This window comes from Penaeus monodon, chromosome 1 (assembly GCF_015228065.2).
Source record: "Penaeus monodon isolate SGIC_2016 chromosome 1, NSTDA_Pmon_1, whole genome shotgun sequence".
NCBI classification, from domain to species: Eukaryota; Metazoa; Arthropoda; class Malacostraca; order Decapoda; family Penaeidae; genus Penaeus; species Penaeus monodon.
The window spans coordinates 61,171,932-61,179,431 of record NC_051386.1 but is presented as its reverse complement, the minus strand read 5'-3'; the positions used below and the strand labels follow the sequence as shown (position 1 = coordinate 61,179,431).

The window sequence follows — 7,500 nt, the reverse complement described above, 5'->3', positions numbered from 1 at the left end:
TTTCTCTCTCTCTCTCTCTCTCTCTCTCCTCTCTCTCTCTCTCTCTCTCTCTCTCTCTCTCTCTCTCTCTCTTCTAGTGAAAAGTTGATGTTTTGGTCAAAACTTCGACGATTTAAAGTTGTCTCGCGGTCTGTAATTTCTCTCATATTCAAGCGTTTCAAACTCTTCACAGACAAACATAAAATCTTGTTGGTAATTTTGCTCGAGATTGTGTATGATTTACGCCGTTTAGTTGACGATTTATTTCGTTTATTTTGTTGGCTTTTACGAGTCTCTTTTTTATTTATCTAGGTAGCTACATACTTTCTATAATGAATAATTAAATGTATATTATAATCTTTAAAAAAAGTTTTTTTCTTTCTGAGAATAAAATAAAAATACTTGTGATACTTTTTGTCTTCTTCTTCTTCTTCTTCTTCTTCTTCTTTTCTTTTCTTTTTCTTTTTTTTAGGACGATGCACTAAATGCCAAAAGGGTTTAAGAGATTTCATATTATTTGGAAAGAAGCTTTAGAATTTTCTCCACGTGGACGAACTGTACCCTGAGCATGCTTAATGAGTCGAAACAAATCTGTTTAAAGTTACTCTCTATTTCAGTCTTGTTATTGCAAAGGAATAGAATAACAACACAGACTATGTTGCATCATAAGCTCTGATAAAAAAAAAAAAAAAATAAACAAAAAGAAAATGTTAAAAATGATTTGCAACACAATGTATGATCATGTCCAAGTTGCAGCATCCAAGGCTGCTTCAATAAAGCTCGTGTTATCAAACCGTATTCGTATTATGTTTGGGAAATTTTTGTTACAGTGGAATGAAGCGAGACAGGTCCACTCACATTGACTACTTCTTCCCTCTCTAAAGCTTTCCAAAAATATTAATCTCTGAATCTGTCAGATTTTTAAGCAAATGCGTCACTCTATGTTGCCTTATCTACCACTTGTCATGGATTCGTCATTTTAAAAAATAGTCATCAATGGCAACAAAGGCTATTGACAGCTGACATGCGCTCACACTCGCTGCCCTGTGAGTTTTCCTACCATGGACGAAAAATAATGCTATGGATGGATGTTGAAGAGAGAGAGAGAGAGAGAGAGAGAGAGAGAGAGAGAGAGAGAGAGAGAGAGAGAGAGAGAGATGAATGAGTGAGTGGGTGAGTGGTGTGTGTGTGTGTGTGTGTGTGTGTGTGTGTGTGTGTGTGTGTGTGTGTGTGTGTGTGTGTGTGTGTGTGTGTGTGTGTGTGTGTGTGTGCGTGAGTGAGTGAGTGAGTGTGTGTGTGTGTGTGTGTGTGTGTGTGTGTGTGTGTGTGTGTGTGTGTGTGTGTGTGTGTGTGTGTGTGTGTGTGTGTGTGTATAACAAACACACACTTACGTTCTCATACCACGACACACGCACAGTATAAACCAACTCGAGATCCGAACAATATGTGACAATAAAAGCTTGCAATTGCGTAGCTCAGGGACCTCCCTCCCTTGTAGAGTGTTATTGGGTGTGTAGTTTTCTGTGGCAAAAAATAAATAAATAAATAAACAGGATATATATATAATATATATATATATATATATATATATATATATATATATATATATATATTATTGTGTGTGTGTGTGTGTGTGTGTGTGTGTGTGTGTGTGTGTGTGTGTGTGTGTGTGTGTGTGTGTGTGTGTGTGTGTGTGTGTGTGTGTGTGTGTGTGTGTGTGTGTGTGTGTGTGTGTGTGTGTGTGTGTGTGTGTGTGTGTGTGTGTGTGTGTGTGTGTGGTGTGTGTGTGTGTGTGTGTGTGTGCGTGTGTGTGTGCGTGCGCGTAATACAAACAAGTTCCCAATTTATCGCATAATTAAGTCGTGTTTATAATCGGAATCATAATTTCAAAAATTGTTAGAGAAAATTTCATACTTTCAGTTATCCCTTACAATGAATAAGAAATATCTTTTCAACGAAAGGAAAGAATTTACTCACATTCTTTAGCATTATATATTATATGATAATATATGTGAATAATAATCCTCAACACGGAATAAACAAAACGAAGGGTAAGATTATTTTCTGTTTTGTGATTCATAATATAACTATGGGACACTTTCCTATTGCACTAATGATGTAGCTTTAATGTCTTGCGTATAATGTTATTCTTGTGTCGTGTTAATTAGTCGCATGACAACGTAATGATGAAAATACCAACAAACAGAATTTCGTAAATATCACATCTATCTATCTATCTATCTATCTGTTTGTTAATGATACCAACAAACAGAATTTCGTAAATATCACGTATCTCTATCTATCTATCTGTTTGTTAATGTGTCTGTGTTTTTTATGTATCTTTCTTTTCCTTCTCACTCTTTCTCTCTCTATCTCTTTTTATTTATCAAACTCTCTCTCTCTCACCATCTCACTTTCACCCAGCTTCTCTCATTCACTCACCCTTCTTTCTCACCCCACTTTCTCTCTCTCTCTCTCTCTCTCTCTCTCTCTCTCTCTCTCTCTCTCTCTCTTCTCTTCTCTCTCTCTCTCTTTCTCTTTCTCTTTCTCTTCTCTCTCTCTCTCTCTCTCTCTCTCTCTCTCTCTCTCTCTCTCTAACTATCTATCTATCTCTCTCTCTCTCTCTCTCTTCTCTCTCCCTCTCCCTATCCCTCTCCATCTCCCTCTTCCTCTCTTTCAACAACTTCCTCTCCCTCTCCCCCTCCCTATTCCATTTCCTCTCCCTCTCCCTCCTTCTCTCCCTCTCCCTCTCCCTCTCCCTCTCCCTCTCCCTCTCCCTCTCCCTCTTCCCTCTTCCTCTCCTCTTCCTCTCCCTCTTCCTCTTCCTCTTCCTCTTCCTCTTCCTCTTCCTCTCCCTCTTCCTCTTCCTCTTCCTCTTCCTCTCCTTCTCCCTCTCCCTCTCCCCCTCTCCTTCTCCTTCTCCTTCTCCTTCTCCCTTTCCCTTTCCCATTCCCTATTATTATTATTATTATTATTATCATTATTATTATTATTATTATTATTATTATTATTATTCCTCTTCCTCTTTCTCTTCCTCTCCCTTTCCTTCTCCTCCCTCTCCCTTTCCCTTTCCCATTCCCTCTCCTTTTTCCTCTCCCTCTCCCTTTCCTTCTCCTTCTCCGTCTCCCTCTCCTTCTCCCTTTCCCTTTCCCTCTCCCTCTTCCTCTTCCTCTCCCACCCTGTCTCCCTCACTCTCTCTCTCTCGCCGACATTAAAGACACATCTTTGTATCATCAGATATTAATATTCAATTATACAGACTCGCATAATTATCTTAAAGACGTTAAGGAAATACTTACCATAATCAAGAATCTCTTCTGTATTCATAACATCTATGTCACTTTTATCATTTCTGTATTTGCCACGTAAAAGGCGTTTCAAGGTAAGTTTTATTCCATAACATTTAAATGTATCTCTACCCGTCGATAAATAGCATTTTTAATCGATTCATTCAACGAAATATTCACACCGTAAAGTACACCTATTCAACGAAATTCATATCCATCTTTGACACTCATGCTGATCAGTAAAGTAGTGACTCAAAGATTCAAAATTATGAAGCAAAACACACCCCTTTAGGACAGCACATTCACGTCAAGGAATCTGCCGTAGGGTATGGAGCAATTGCCTGCCAGCTGACTCGTGTCAGGGAGGCTCAGTAGATGCCACGTATCGCAAGCCAAGGGATGTTGCCACCCCTTAAATATGCTCAGTAGACCGCCCTGTAAATCGTGTACATCAGTAAAACGTACCCAGGTCGTTACGCTAGTCATCCGGCCCATGCACCCCTGTACTTCTCCCTTGGACTTTGTAGAAACATCGCGGTGGCCGGTGTAAGATACGGAGGCCGCAAATTTTTTTTTTTACATAATCAACGCATAAAAAAAAGAGAAAAAAAAAAAAAAGTTTACATCGCGTTCCGAGAAGAATGTTAATCCAGCGAAATCAGGCATCTCTGTACCGAGTTTTGTGTTGCGAGTATGGCCAGCCGGCGGTCCTGGTTTCTCGCCAAAAAAATTGTGTTCTGCGCCCTTTGAGCGAATGTCTACGATAGAAGTATGATTAAGCATATTAGATCATCTGGTGAGAATTTCCTCAATAGTATGCCAAGTTTGACAACCTGTTCCAAATCAGCCTAACAATATGGATCGAAAACAACTGACATTACACGAGAAAACACGTTGTTTCACGGTATTAGAATAAACTGCAATGTCTCTAATGCGCGTATCTGCAGATAGGCATGACGGTATGAAGACAAGGCAATTTATCACCTGAAAAGGCTGCTGCCACTCTAGCAGGCGGAGAAGTAAAACAGAGGAAACATGGATCCGGAGCACCAAGAAACACTTTGCCAAGGGACAGACACGATTTCCAAGCCCAAGGAGATATCTGAACCTTCTAGAACAGCAACAACACTTAAGAACTAGCATCCAGAATTCCTCAAAGACGTGGCAATAAAGACCATCCAGCATCGCCTTTTAGAAAGACCTCTGTTTACCAACAGCGTAACTTTGAAGCCTCTACTAAAACAAAAAAAAATACAAGAAGTATCAACGACAGAGACTATCTGATTGAAAGAAAGTGATTTTGAGTAATGAAAGGACTTTCAAACTGGCGAGGGGAGCTTTAGTTCGTGCGTCGCTCCAAATCCAAAATACACAGTCGAGACAGCTAAACATGCGGTCAGTGTGATGGTTTGGAATTCTTTCATTGTGCATAAGAGTAGGCGAGGTCCATACTTTCTTCTAAAGAATGTTACAGCGAGGGGAAGTGATTACATTAACGTATGAAGGGAACATCTGCCATTACTTCGGGGATTTCATTAATATTATTATTTCATGCGCGATAACGCCCCTTGCCACGAATCAAAGGCAAGCCAAAAAAATGCTAAATGAAAGTGGAATTAATGTATTAAATTGGCCAGCTAATTCACCTCGTCTGAACCCCATAAAAAACGCATTTAACGTCATGAACAAGAACGTGCAGGAGACCAGATCTAGCAACATGAAAGACCTGCTGGAGACGCTGAAGAAGCTAGCGATTCACAAGGTTGTCTTCTATTTTGTCATTCTTCACCGAATCCTTTCCAATATGGCTGCAGATGGCATGCAGCAAAAAAAGAAACATGATCAAAGGCTAATTCTTAGAAAAAAAAAATACATTATTTGTGGACTAGACAATATGTTCACGTTTATTCTCCACGTTAATATATATATATATTTATAAATAAATAATTATATATATATATATATATTATATATATATATATATATATATATTGTATTTAGTATATAGTATATGTAGTGCTTATAGTGTGTGTGCGTGGGTGTGTGGTGTGTGTGTGTGGTGTGGTGTGTGTGTGTGTGTGTGTGTGTTTGTTCGTGTCCTGGTTCTTGTGTTTTGTGTAGTTTGTGTCTGTGTGTGTGTGGGGTGTGGTGCAGCTGTGTGGTGTGTGTGTGCGTGTGGGTGTGTTGTGTGTGTGTCGTGTGTGTGTGGTGTGTGTGTGGCGTGTGTGTGTGGTGCGTTGTTGGTTGTTTGTGTTGTTTTGTTTGTTGTGTTACGTGGTGTTTGGTGTTGGTGTTGCGTGTGTGTTGCTGTTGTTGTGTGTGGTGTGGTTGTGGTGGTGATTTATTCGATCACTGTCTCTACCTTTTTACACTCAGACCTTCTCACTCGACAATCAGCTGTTCATTTAGTCATGCTTCTGATTATACACTTACTATAATAATAAACTGATTTCAGGTACAATTCCCTTCTCCTAATATCAAATATATATGAGCTTGGGGCCTCAGCGAGTTATTTTTATTTTTACAGGATACATCTGCACTGGTAAGTAAGCTTTACTTGACAATACAGCCTCATTTCGTAACATCTTTTTAGTTAAACATTATATATCAACATTATATATCTCAATCTTCTATTTATAAGCCACTTGTTATGAAAGTTTTCCATAACAATCCAGCATGATTATACTCGAAACATCCGATATATATATATATATATATATATATATATATATATATATATATATATATATATATATATATATATATATATATATATATATATATATATATATAATATATATATATATATATATATATATTTACTAACAAAGCACAAGATTCTAATACGCTCCTATAATGAGCATTTTCCTCGTAAGAATTTTTGGTGAAATACACATTTATTCTGCAGATGTCATTAGCCTGAAGCCAATTCTTACTTCATAATTTTAGTATTATTTAATTATCTGAACCGTAAACATCAAGTTCAGAAAAAAAAAGAAAAAAAAAACACTTTGCTAATCCCATTGAGCAATGAAGGATGAGCATTTGATTTGTTAATCTGCATATCAACGTATAAATATAAAGAGAGATGAAAAATGCGATAGTTGTATTAAGCTACAGATTTTTTTTTATTGTTATTGTTGTATTTTGACATCTGTCTGATCCTAGGATTTAGTGGCTGGATTTACCGAAACTGGATTTATGAGGAGATATTTTTTGTGTGCGATTTATTTATATACATAATCAGTACGACATTTTGATCAGGGTGTATCAAAAATTATAGATTGCGTGTGTGTATGTACGTGTGCGTGTGCAAGCGTGTTCGTGCGTCTGTATGTGTGTGTGTGCTTATGAATATATTTATACATACTCAATACGACCTTACGACCAAGGTGTATCAAAAACTACGTATGTATGTGCGTTTGCGTGTGTGCACGTGTGTGCGTGTATGTATTTATGTGTGTATCTGTCACAAGCGCACGTCTCCCCTTTAACTCTGCTAAAAAACGGTACAAAACCATCAAAAGGTAGCCTCCCCTCCCCCCCCCATCCCACCCCCACTCCTCTCGACCTTCTGATTCTTAACAACAATTCTGTAGTAGCAATTAAAACACAAACGAGCTACTCACTGTTGACGAAAGCTGTTTACGACGAGATATATATATATATGTAACAAGATTTCCAGTCAACAGTTTGACGTCTGAATCTAGAATGACAATATACTAACCTTGGCTCATATGCCTGTAACCATGACATTAAAAAAAAAAAATACCGTCACCAAATTCTGTAGATCAACTGGGCTTGGTTGTGGGAATCGGTCAGAGGTAATTAAAAAAAAAAAGAGATTATTTAGACAAGTTTTATGCACTTTGTAAATTAGGTAATAAGCCGTTTTATGCTGATGAGTATACTGTATTCTCTGGATATACATAAAAGTGCTCGTTTTGTTCTGATTTTTATTGAACACAAAGAAGAAAAAATTGTGATAATCAGTCTGCTTCTAAACGTTTTAGCATGTGCAATAAAGATGTTTCATTCAAACAATAAATCATGGATGTCTCTCTGTTTCTTCTTTTCTAAGTCTTCTCTCTCTCTCTCTCTCTCTCTCTCTTCTCTCTCTCTCTCTCTCTCTTCTCTCTCTCTCTCTCCTCTCTCTCTCTCTCTCTCTCTCCTCTCATCTCTCTCTCTCTCTCTCTCTTATCCTCTCTCTCTCTCTCTTTTCTCTCTCCTCTCC

At 38.0% G+C, this 7,500-nt stretch overlaps 1 protein-coding gene across 1 annotated transcript in view; it reads right to left on the bottom strand.

The window, feature by feature from the left end:
- The window catches only part of LOC119577366 (solute carrier organic anion transporter family member 74D-like), a 27,451-nt gene extending 23,815 nt beyond the window's left edge, over window positions 1–3,636 (bottom strand). The window contains exon 1 of the mRNA XM_037925038.1: window positions 3,279–3,636. The gene's annotated coding sequence lies outside the window, so the exon portion shown is untranslated. The remainder of the gene's footprint in view (window positions 1–3,278) is intronic.
- Window positions 3,637–7,500: the final 3,864 nt, after the last annotated feature.